The 12965-nt window shown below is 46.5% G+C and overlaps 1 protein-coding gene across 1 annotated transcript in view; it reads right to left on the reverse strand.

Annotated features, from left to right (window-relative positions):
• The window catches only part of STK40 (serine/threonine kinase 40), a 71443-nt gene extending 58690 nt beyond the window's left edge, over positions 1–12753 (reverse strand). The window contains exon 1 of the mRNA XM_040337344.1: positions 12565–12753. The gene's annotated coding sequence lies outside the window, so the exon portion shown is untranslated. The remainder of the gene's footprint in view (positions 1–12564) is intronic.
• Positions 12754–12965: the final 212 nt, after the last annotated feature.

Genomic DNA, 12965 nt, shown 5'->3' on the forward strand with positions numbered 1-12965 from the left:
AGTTTCTCTCGGAGGATGCGTTTGTACCGTTCTTTATTCATGGTTGTGTTCTTAGGCAAAATTGCGGGTGAGCCCACTCCCTTGGGCGAGAAGCAACCCCACACATGAATGGTCTCAGGATGCTTTACTGTTGGCATGACACAGGGCAAATAATAGAACTCATATTTTTCCTGGATGCCCTAAACAATCGGAAAGGGGATTCATCATAGAAAAATGACTTCACCCCAGTCCTCAGCAGTCCAATCCCTGCACCTTTTGCAGAATATTAGTCTGCCCTTGATGTTTTTCCTGGAGAGACGTGGCTTCTTTGCTGCAATTCTTGACACCAGGCCATCCTCTTAAAGTCATCGCCTCACTGTGCATGCAGAAGCACTCACTTGCCTGCTGCCATTTCTGAGAAAGCTCTGCACTGGTGGTGATCTGATCCCACAGCCGAATCAACTGTGCAAGACGGTCCTGTCGCTTGCTGGATGTCCTTGGACGCCCTGAAGCCTTCACCGCAAATCAGAGTGGATGTAAATCAATGATAAAAAAAATTAAAAGGATTTTTTTTGATCAAAGTTATTTTAATAAAATGCTTTGAGAAAAAAAAAAAAAAAAAAAAGATAGTTTTCTATTTAAGATACATTAATGATTTAATTTATTCAGCATGAAATGAAGCTTAATTTTGTAGAATGAGGCTGTACATTCTGTGTCGCTTTAAGCCCTGCCACCTTTGTCCCTGGTGAGTGAACAACCCTGAATTTTGATGAAATGCATTTCAGTGTATTCGTTTTGGTTGTTTCTAACCGCAATAGCATTTTTTTCCCCCATTTGCACATTCCCTTAGAGGTTGCCTTGCAGGGATCAGGTGTGAGGATGTGCTCAAAAGTAGACAAGCGTTGCACTATATTATCCAGATGCTTTAATACCCTCGGTGTGTTTACATCATTGTTATGCACCAGAGACTTCACTGTAAGAACATGTTAAATATTTCAGTTCTTGTAGAGCTTATTAGCTGTAAATGTGCTGACGTATGTGTACAGCTATGGACAAAAGTTTTGAGTGACACAATTTTTTAACAAAGTCTGCTGCCTGTATTATGATTGCAATTCGCATTTATACTCCAGAATGTTATGAATTGTGATCAGATGAATTACAATTAATTGCAAAGTCCCTCTTTGCCAAGAAAATTAACTTAATCACATAAAAAAACATTTCCACTGCATTTGTGACAGGGTGGATTCGATTTAAATCACTAGTAAAAAGGCTGAGCGACGTGGTGGCAGCAGGTGAGTGGATACCCGCTAACAGGCACTGCCATGATGGATCTGAAATGACAGGTGCTCTTTAAATGTAAGGACTTATGGCGTGTGTACACAACCATTTTTAAGGGTCTAGAAAAAAAAACAACGTTTTTTTCCAACCCGATCATTGTTAAACCTGCCTTGCCTACACACGATCGTGAAAAAAATAAATCTCTAGCAAAGTGCGGTGTCGTGCAACGGCACTATAAAGGGGAAGTTCCATTCGGATGGCGCCACCTTTGGGGCTGCTTTTGACGATTTTGTGTTAGTAAAAGTTTGGTGAGACACGATTCGCGCTTTTCAGTCTGTTACAGCGTGATGAATGTGCTATCTCCATTACAAACACTAGTTTTACCAGAACGAGCGCTCCCGTCTCATAACTTGCTTCTGAGCATGCGCGTTTTTTTCACGTCGTTAAAGCCTACACACACGACCATTTTTTACGACAACGTTAAAAACGACGTGAAAATTTAGAGCATGTTCTAAATTTTTAATGCCCATTTTGCTCATGTTATCTCTGCTTGGATTCAATGAACAGGTTTACCAAAAATGTTTATATTGCAGAATATACACCATCATTCTACATAACCAAGCTCCATTTCATGCTGAATAAACTAAATTAGTAATTTATCTTAGATTTTTACTCCAAAAAGCATTTTATTAAATGTAATTTAAAGGAAAAAAAAAATACTGGTTTAGATCCACCCTGGATTACAGTCACATTGTACAGTTCAATAATGCACCACCTCACATACTACAAATATTAATTGCAATTACCACCTTTGTCTAGTCACAGGCTATCAGAGAGAAGCAAACAATACTGGACAATAGGAATGCATGGGAAACAACACTAATTTCAAACAAAATCTTAGAATAACTATCATATTATTTTAAGACTGAACGCACACAGGTATAAAATAATCCTAATTACGCCACATCTTGCTGCCAGGAGCAAACATAAAAAATGCTCAGTCATGGGTGTGTTTTTTTTTTACACACGTTCACACATTCTTTTTTTTCCATATGCATAAAGTGACAGAATATAGCATAATTATTCCATACACAAGTACTACTTGGATAGGATTTGTTGGTTAGTACTAGGGGTGCAACAGATCGTCACCAATCCGTGATCCGAACGGGACACCCCGTTCGGATCGGCACACCACGCGATCCGCGGAGCGCTCCGGAGCCTCGGACATAGGAAAGTCCCCGGCTTCGGCCTAGCTCCGGAGAGGCGGACATCTTGTTCCACCCCAACCAATCACAGAGCGGCTGTGATTGGTTGGATGGGATGTCCAGTCTCTTCACCTGATTGGCCCGCGTGATGAGCGCCCTTTCTGATTGGAAGGCTGCCCGGATTGGCTGGCTGTCTTGGCGCGCTCTGGGAATCAGGATGAACGTGTGGAGCTTAGGGGGAAAAGTGAGCGCCACTATGAAGGACGGGGACTCAGTGTTCTTTACTAGTGTGGGGGCAATGTTGGAGTGGTCTGGAACAGAGATGGTGATGACGAGTGGGGGACAATCGTGGACATTACAGTGCAAGTACAGTGAGTTGGATGTTGGACTGGCTATTATATTACAGTGATTACTAGTGGGGACAATGTTAAACTGGCTATTATATTACTAGTGTGGGGGCAATGTTGGACTGGAACAGTGATGGTGATGACGAGTGGGGGACAATGGTGGACATTACAGTGACGAGTGGGGGGCAATGGTGGACATCACCATATAGAGCCATTGGCCCAGCTAGAGCCCAGACTTGAATCAGACTTTTTTTCATAAATCTTTTTTTTTTTTTGCTGATCCGAAAATGATCCGATCCGAGACTCCTGATCCGTGGATCGATCCGATCCGTGAGTTTTTTGATTCGTTGCACCCCTAGTTAGTACATACTAAAGATAACACGTGAGGCAACCACAAGTACCTACTGTCCTCCACGGATCTAAAAAATACTGATTAAAAGTACAGAAACACAAAAAAAAAAAAAGAGCTTTTATGCTACTACATACAGGAGACATTTTTGTTTTAAAGATGCTCCAAGCCAGTCAGCCCTCCTCAGGCATATAGACCCAAAACCCTAGTTGTGGTGTTCTGCGTGCATTGCCATTCACTTTCCTGCTACTATATCCACCCCTTTACACAGGCGTAGAGCCCTGTACAGTCACTGCTTCGGGGGGGATGTGCACCTGTCAAACTAGGCTGTGTGGGCAAGTCCATACAGTCACTGCGTCTCCATTCACTTATGTAGACTGCCTGAAACCAGCTCCCTGCAGGTCTAGAAAGTCAGCTCTTCACTGCACCTGTGTGAATGAACCCTAAACAGACAACTTGAACATTAGTTATTTTATTTCAAGTACTTATATAGCACCGTCAATTTACGCAGCACTTCACATATACATTGTACATTCACATCAGTCTCTACCCTCAAGGAGCTTACAACCCAAAGTCCAACACGTATACTGGGGCCCAATTTAGACAGGATCCAATTAACCTACCAACATGTTTGGTGTGTGGAAGGAAACCAGAGTACCCGGAGGAAACCCACACAGGCACAGGGAGAACATGCAAACTCCAGACAGGTAGCGTCGTGGCTGGAATTCAAACCAGCAACCCTAGTGCTAAACACAGATATGTTAGTACTCAATCACTCTGGCTTTAGCATAACTGAGATTTTATGCATTTATAGGACACATCCCTGCGGTTGGCTTCAGACTGGCGAATGAGGTGAATAGGCAGTTGTGTACAGACCTTGACGCAGCAGGACTATGTGCTTTGATTAGCTGTTATTATGGGTTTGTGTAGAGGGGGTGAAAGGGAGGGTCATGTTAATCCTCGAGAAGGGCAATAAATGATGCTGAATATTCAAAGTAAAAAAAAAAATCCAGTATCTAGGTTTACCAATACAAGCAACAAAATCTTCTGTCTCAAACCTAGAGAGAACAGTTAAGTGAAGCCAGACAAAAAATGGTATTTAATATAGAATAGCTACTACTAAGGGGATTTAAAGTGAAACTTTAGAACCCCCTAAAAAAAAAAAAAATGGCAACCAAGCAGTATATTTAATGCAGAAGAGACACATAGCGGGGGTTATTTACAAAAGGCAACTCCACATTGCGCTACAAGTGCAAAGTGCACTTGAAATTGCACGGAAAGGGCACTTGGAAGTGCAGTCGCTGTAGATCCGAGGGGGACATGCAAGGAAAATAAAAACAGCATTTTAGCTTGCACATGATTGGATGATCAAATCAGCAGAGCTTCCCCTCAGATCTACAGCAACTGCACTTCCAGTTTACTAAAGGCAAATAAACTGTGCACTGCAAGTGGAAGCTTTGCACTTAGAAGTGCAGTCGCTGTAGATCTGAAATGAGGGGAACCTCTGCTGATTTAATCATTGAGTCACGTGCAAGCAAAAAATAGGATTTTTTGTACTCACCGTAAAATCCTTTTCTCTGAAGTCCATGGACGGACACAGCTCCTTAAATCTTGACAAGTGGGTTATGTTCCCTGTTTACAGGAGAGGACTAGGCAGAAACATGTTAAATAGTTAAATACATGTTACATTAACAGAGTTGAACAGCCCCGCCCAGGGGGCGGTCCCTCCAGACATAACCCTCCTCACTGCAGCTTGCAGCCTCAGTTCGTAACAAGCAGTACAAACCTAAAAAGGAGGGGTGGGAGCTGTGTCCGTCCATGGACTTCAGAGAAAAGGATTTTACGGTGAGTACAAAAAATCCTATTTTCTCTTATCGTCCATGGACGGACACAGCTCCTTAAATCTTGACAAGTGGGACGTCCCCAAGCAGTGTCAAAAAACGAGGGGTGGGAAATATATCAGTAAAAACAATTTTAACTTCACCCCAAAACAAGCAGAGCTCCTCAACGGAGGAGGTGCAACTTTAAACAGCCGCCGGCAAAAACTAGCGGCTGAAAAAAACATCATAAGATGCACTCACAGCAACCATTCTGGAAAAAGCGTGAACGGACGAGCAAATCGCCGCCTCGCACACCTGTGAGACCGACGCATGATGTCGGGAAAAAAAAAAAAAAAACCCAGGAAGCACCAATTGCCCTGGTCGAAAGTGCCGTGACCGGAAAGGGGGGCCCGCCCTTAGGAGCATAGGCCTGTATGACGGCCTGCCCGATCCACCGAGAAATGGTGGTCGACGAGACCGCCAGGCCCTTTTGTGGACCAGACACCGACACAAAAGAGAGTCAGAAGCTCCGAAATGGAGCCGTAGTAGGCTGGTATACCCGCAAAGCGCGTACCACGCCTAAAGTATGAAAGGCCGAAACCTCCTTCGGAAGAAGGGAAGGTCGCGGGCGCACCATCACCTAATCCTTATGGGGGATCAAGCATGGCGGCTTGCAAGACAAGACCGCCAACTCAGAAACCCCTCTAACAGAGGTAAAGGCCACTAAAGGGGCCACCTTCTGAGATAGTGTCAAGAGAAAATCTCTCTGATGTTTCCAAAAGGAAGGTTCCTGAAGAACCGAGAGCACCAGAGTCAAAACTCATGGGGGAAGAGATGGGCCAAGAGGGGAAAGTATATGACAAACCCCTTGCACACAAAAAAAGGGGACCCACCAGGGAACGGGCCGCAAAAAGGCCACTAAAAGAACACAGCCAAGGCTGAAATCTGCCCCCAAACGGTGCTTTAAGCAATTTTTAGATCCAATCCAAGCTTTAAAAACAGCAGGACCCTGGACATTGAAAGTACGCCCGTGGACGTCACTCCATCCCTTCGCACCAAGAGAGGTGCGACGGTAGATCCTCCGGAAGAAGACTACGGTGCCCTGTTGAGATGACCGAGTCAGACAGACCCTGGTCACCTAAAGTCTGGCTTCCAATAACCATGTTAAGCAAGTCAGTGACTGTACAACAGGAGGAAGTATGGGACCTTGAGACAGGAACCTCCTGCCCTGGCAATCGCCAGGGTGCCTCCGCTACCAGGCGCCCGATATCAGCGTACCAAGGACGCCGAGATTAATCTGGAGCGATTAGAATCATCGGGATCTCCTCAGCATCCACTCTGTGGAGCGGCCGAGGAAGCAACTACCATGGAGGAATGGCAAAAAATCACCGATACAGACAACACAGGGCCACCAGCGCGACTGACGCGTCTGTACAAGATCACTAGACCTGGCCACTAACTGACACCCTTGCGGCGGAGACAAGCTGCCAGGAGATCCATGCCATGTGAGGCTCACCTCCTGCAAGGGAGCCGAAACACCCCAAGCACAAAGACCAGTCGCCCTGGTCCAGCATCTGGCGACTCCAGTAGTCTGCCTGCCGGCATACCTGATGGTAGACTGAAGCCACGGCCGTGGCGTTGTCCGGCTGAAACCAGATTGGTCGACCACAAGGAGAAGCATAGCCTGATCGCCTAAAATAGTAGGACAATGAACAGTAGACAGCACCTGGTATTCCCAGGCGGTCTTCCACCAGGCACTAGCCAGGCACGACCCTGGGTAGCTACCGAGACCAGACACATTCAAGGAGGTGTGGTCATAGGTCCACGCAAGTCCAGCGACTCAGGGCCGACTGGACCCCCCAGTTTTGTGAACCTCCAGGTTCACAACCCGTGAGCTGGCATTCGTCGTAAACACCGACCACTGGAAGGAAGGAACAACTTCCCGGACCGAAGAGTCGGGAATCTCTGTCACCAACTCAGAGAGACTCTGACTAGGTGGCGCACAGGAATCTAATGATTTCAGAGACAAGAGATTTTTACCACCTGGACAGTAGTTCCACTGGAAAACCAGGGTGTGGAACTGGGCATACAGTACCACCTTGAAGGAGGCTACCCACAGACCCTGAACCAGCAGGCGCCCGGAGAGAAGACCGATTGCGTGATGCCAATACCTTCTCCGCAGACTGAAGAGTCTGCAATTTCTCCAGGGGAAGAAGGACCTTTGCCACTGAGGAGTCTGGATCAACACTAGATACTCCAACGCTGAGTCGGAACCTAGCATGCCCATAATTTGAACCCTGGGTCGCACACATGTAGGGCAGGCTTGCTGCCACTGAGCTACACTTTCTGGCCTAAACGTTTAACATCCACCCGAATCTTCGGAGGGTCTGAATGGGAATAACCCATCCACTAGGTCGGAGACAGAAGCTGCTCTCAGAAGAAAGTCGTCAAAGTAGCCAATGAGGCAAAGCCTCGCTGTCCCAACAAAATTCAAATAAGTGCGAGCTCCTAGCTGAAAACCCATGGTGCTGACGCCAGATCAAAAGGGAGGGCCACAGGCTGACAGAGACCCTTCTCTCATCACGAAGCACAGAAAAAAACACTGTGACATGTGCAAAACGGGACATGCATGTATGCGTCCCTGATGTCCGAGGACGTCAGGACACCACCGAACAAATGGATTCCATGCGGAACTACCCGACGTTCACAAAGGTATTTAGGGCCTGAGGCCCATAGAAAACCCCAAAACTCTCGTCCTGCAGGAAAGGTAAAATTACCTTGCAGCTTAGCAAATCCCACACTGCCCAAGGCAGAAGGTAGCAGCCCCATGGTGGGTCTAATGGATTTGATCCTATGACCTTGTGCACCGTAGTGCAGGTGGCTTACCACTGCACCATGCAGGACCTTCAAGAAAAAGTAAAGTAAAATAAAATAAAATTTCTCCTCAGGGCGCTGGGCCCAAAGGGAGCCATACGTCCTTCTCCTTTGCTAGGCAGAACGAAACTGAGGCTGCAAGCTGCAGTGAGGAGGGTTATGTCTGGAGGGACCGCCCCCTGGGCGGGGCTGTTCAACTCTGTTAATGTAACATGTATTTAACTATTTAACATGTTTCTGCCTAGTCCTCTCCTGTAAACAGGGAACATAACCCACTTGTCAAGATTTAAGGAGCTGTGTCCGTCCATGGACGATAAGAGAAATGGAGTTTTTTATTTTCCTTGCATGTCCCCCTCGGATCTACAGCGACTGCACTTCCAAGTGCACTTTCAGTGCAATTTTAAGTGCACTTTGCAGTTGTAGTGCAAAGTGGATTTGCTTTCAGAAATAACCCCCAATGTCTTTTCTGCACTAAAGTTTCTTACCTGCCCTGTACACTGAGCTGTACACAAGAAGCTTAGTGTTCAATTTTGTTAGTGCCAAGATGAATGAACTCTTGGAACAGCTTATGAAGAATTCTGAAAATCAGTACCCGGAAGCAGACTGGGTGAAGAAGTCAGCAGCCATCAGAGAGCCCCGGGACAGTGCAGCGCTGGAGTAAAGGTATAGTTACGCTTTAAAAAGAACGCAGTATCCATGCTTTAAAAAAGGAAAAGGTAACCTTTCGATATGAAAAGAAAAAAAAAAAAAAACGGTTCAACCACTATAAATTTAGGACTCATTCAGGCGTGTGGCCAGGAAGGTGGAAAAAGCAGGTAGTGACTTTACTGCCCACCTGAACAAGGACATGCAGCCACCAAGGGTTGTATACATGCCATGGCTGTTTAAGCAGTACCTTCCAGTTAATGGGATTGCAGTGTGGTGGTCTGTGCTTAGGCAGTGAGGTGTTGACGTATTGCCTCCCAGACATCTGTCAACTGCCCTGTTGCTGTACATCTAAACAAGCCCTAAATGAGCCTTTAATCACCTTTTTGAAATATCTACACCATTCTTATGGTTACAGGAGATAGGAACTGCTTTATTCCAACCCCAAGGTCCCTCCAGAGCTGGCTAGGGGTTCCTTGAGCAAGAAGCAAGGTATGCCACTCCGATAAGTGAGGGGGGGGATTCTACCCCTTTGCAACCACTAACACGTGTGTGGTGGTAAATGGGCAGGCTTTAAAGGGGTTGTAAACCCTTACATATGCCCAGTGAAGTGATTGCCCTCAGGAGATGCACAGAGGAACACATCTTCCTACACAAGTTGTACCAGTTTAACTGCCGTCTCGTCTTCTCTACATTCAAAGCCCAGAAATTATACAGCTGGTCTAAGCTTCCGGAAAGCAGGTGGCAGGAGGCTGAAGTTACACTCTGCAGAGCTCAGTAAGGAGAGCTCCAACAGCTGATTGGAGAAGGATGCAGGGAGGCAAGGGACATTCCCCCACACACAGGAACAGAGCTGAGGCTGTCAATTGCAGGCTGGTTACTGGGGCTCCCTCCCGTCGCTTTTTTTCTCTTGGGTGTCAGAAAAACTTGTCAGAAGTGATTCATGCTGACAGAAATGGCACTTAGCACTCTGGATTGTGACAAGCACACACTATGAAGAGTTATACTTTGCTCATATCTCGTGCCTGAGGTTTACAACCACTTCAATCACTGGATGCCCATGCTATAACCAAAAGACAGCCACAACGTGGGCTTAAAGTGGACCTTCAGTCATTGTTTTAATCTTTCCATCTGTTAAATCTTCTCTCCTTGTGGATTTAACTTTGGATAGTAAAACATTTTTTTTCCTGCCAGTAAATACCTTATATTACCCACTTTGTTTCTTGTCTGGTCATTGGCCTAGGCTTATAACATCATGCACAGCCCTCTCACTCTCCTGAGAGTGTGCCAGGAAGGGGAGGAGGGATGAGTTGTAAGAGGGCCAATGAAAGCTGCAGAGCTGGAGGTGTGCCTCCAAGTCTGTGTAAATCCAGAAAGTGAACAGGCAGCAGAGCTTCAGCTGCCCACAGTTTAATTGGATGCAGCCAAACTTAGTGAAGAGAGATTTCTGCAGCATATTTGGCAAGTACAGAATCCCAGTATATATAAAACAATATGCAAAGTGGTTAGAGGGAAGCTTCAGAATGGCAAAGATGTTTTCAATACAAATGATGTGTGCAGACCGCAGCTCCTGTTTAAATTGTCAGGATGGTGTACATTAAGGATGAGCTCCGGCGTGTTCGCATAGAACACGTGCAGAGCCCGCCAGGAAGTGTGCACGGCGCTGTGCTAATCACTGCCAGGGAGACATTGTCCCGATGCTCGGCTGCAGGAATCGTGAAATGTCTCCCTGGCTGTTATTAGTGCAGCGCCGTGCACACTTCCTGGCGGGCTCTTCATGTGTTCTATGCGAACAAACCAGCTCATCCTTAGTGTACATGGACATCCTCCTGTGCCCCCTGCAGGTGGCACTGATCCCAGCCCTTCACCACGTGATCAGCTATCAGCCAATGACAGCTGATCACATAATGTAAACAGAATCTCTCCCCCCCCCCCTCAGAGCCCGATCACACAGGGGCAACACGACTTCTAGCACGACTTTGGGAGGCAACTTGGACACGACTTGAGTATGAATCATCAGGCGACTTACAAGGCAACTTCAAGTCGCCTTCAGGACAGTACAAGGCAAATTCAAGACAACAATCACCTCTGGGGGAGGGAGGGGTTTGCCTGAGGAATGTATGTTATCTTCCTGTATTGTTGCTTCAGTTAAGACAGTGATCAGACTTCTGAGGCGACTTCCATTGAAATCAATGGGTACAAGTTGCCTACAAGTCGGATTGAAGTAGTACAGGAACCTTTTTTGAAGTCGGAGCAACTTCAGTAGTGTGTATTAAGACGACTCCTATTCACTTCCATTCATTTTCTCGACCGTGCGACTTGAAGTCGGATCCCAGGTCGCCCCAGTGTGAACTAGCTCTCACGCTGACACAGTGAGGAAAAAAAAAAAAAATGAAAAAGCCGATTACAAGCTTCTGTAAAAATCAGTCTCACATACTGACAGCCTCTGTTGCTAAGCAGTGCCACCTACCAGTGGCCATCAGGACTGCCAAGCAGTGCCCACCTGTGTCACCTATCAGTGAAGCCTATCAATGCTGCCCACCAGTGCAGGAGAGAAATTACCTGTTTGCAAACTGACTTTTCTTTCCCCAGCAGGACCAGCTCCCAATCACGTGACCACTGTGACATCCAATTAAAGTGGTCATGTGATCAGTCAATCTCAGCCCCCACATTCAGAACTATTTAAAGGGACACCAGGGAAGGGTTAGGACTCGTTTACACCATACGGGCATGAAAACTACTGGGAAAACCCACACAGATTTCACTTGCAGAGACATCAGCTCATACGCGCTTTTCAGTGAGTTTTTATGCACATCCGTTATATGTCCTGTTTACACCAATTTTGATTTCATACCGGTCGTCTAACCCCCATGCAGAAAACTGCATACATAGTGTAGATCATGGGTCTTCAAACTACGGCCCTCCAGTTGTTCAGGAACTACAATTCCCATCATGCCTAGTCATGTCTGTGAATGTCAGTGTGTTACAAAGCCTCATGGTATGTGTAGTTCTTCAACAGCTGGAGGGCCGTAGTTTGAGGATCCCTAGTGTAGATTCTTGCCCAGAAAAAAAAACGTTGTGATGTGAACAGGGCACATAGAGAACAATTGGTTTTATTTGTGCCCTTGCAGAACATGTGCAGAAAAACCGACCTGCACCATGGTGTGAATGGGGCCTTAATCAGTGTCACAGTTTTCACGCACGTTTCCGTGAGCTTTTTATGCATGCAGTTTTTACGTGCCCTGTTCACACCAATGTTGATGTCGGATAAAAAAAAAAAATTCCCTACATAAACGTTGCAGATTCCTGCGCAAAAAAATACTACGCATGTTGTGGTGTTAACAGGGCACATAGAGAACCATTGTTTTCTTTGAGCCCTTGCAGAATGCATTTAGAAAGACCTGAAGGCTCTGCATCATGATGCGAACAAGGCCTTACAGTACAATCGTTATAAGCGGGGGGGGGGGTTCCTCTAAAAATGAGAAAGTTATTATAAGCGGGGGTCTCTAAAATTAGAAGAAAATTTCAAGGGTTCCTCCATGTTACACAATTTAGGAAAGTCTGCTTTACCCACTTATTAGGGGTGCAGACATATCTTATAGCTAGGGGATGCTGTCAGATGATGAGTCTTTTGTCCTGCACATTGGGTACACAAGGCTGATCTTATACAAAGACTGGGGGGGTTAACTATAAAAGTGTATTGGGAAACCTCTGTATACGATGAAGAATGTGAGGAGATGAGAAGTTGTGTTGTAGCATCCTGCAGGAGTCTATGAGAGGTCAGTGAGCAATAAACTAGGATTGCCTGTGATCATAAATACAGCATGCTCCCTCCAGCAGTGTGTGATCCAAGGTGACTCCAATACACCTGCCCCCAGCCGAGGTGTGCAGACAAAGACACCCCTTGCACCAGTCCTGGAGGATCAGCACAAATCCCTGCACCAACCATTGTCCTCCGCTCACCTGACCCCCTCATAATCCCCACCTAAAGAGATGAACAACCTCCTCTTGTCTGCACTCCAACACACACAGCCGGCCCAAGCCGCGGCCTCCCCACCTGCCCCTACCTCTGTACACGACTGCCGGGGCCTCCTCAAGCCGAGCTCATGCCCCGGGGTAGTTCGCGATACACCGGGAGGCCTCTCTCGCCTACCAACCCCGGCTCTCCATCGCTGCGCACTTGACAACGGAAATGACGCAAACCGCTAGCGTCCAATCACAGACCGTGTAGCAAAGCGCAACTCCCTAGTCGTTTGAACTAAAGCTGCTGTCCATTGGCTCATCCCATTAAAGTATCAGTGGCGGGTAGCTCCGCCTGCTGTAAGAAGAGTAATGCTGTCGCTCCGAGAGGCGGCGCTGTGATTGGTCGCTGCCTGTGAATGGAGGCTGCTGTGATTGGATAAAGGAGATAATGATTTAAAGTTCCCGTAGTGGAGTTATTGTACTCACGTTGTTAACAAAAGTGTTG

Source organism: Rana temporaria, chromosome 2, assembly GCF_905171775.1.
Source record: "Rana temporaria chromosome 2, aRanTem1.1, whole genome shotgun sequence".
In the NCBI taxonomy this organism is placed as follows: Eukaryota; Metazoa; Chordata; class Amphibia; order Anura; family Ranidae; genus Rana; species Rana temporaria.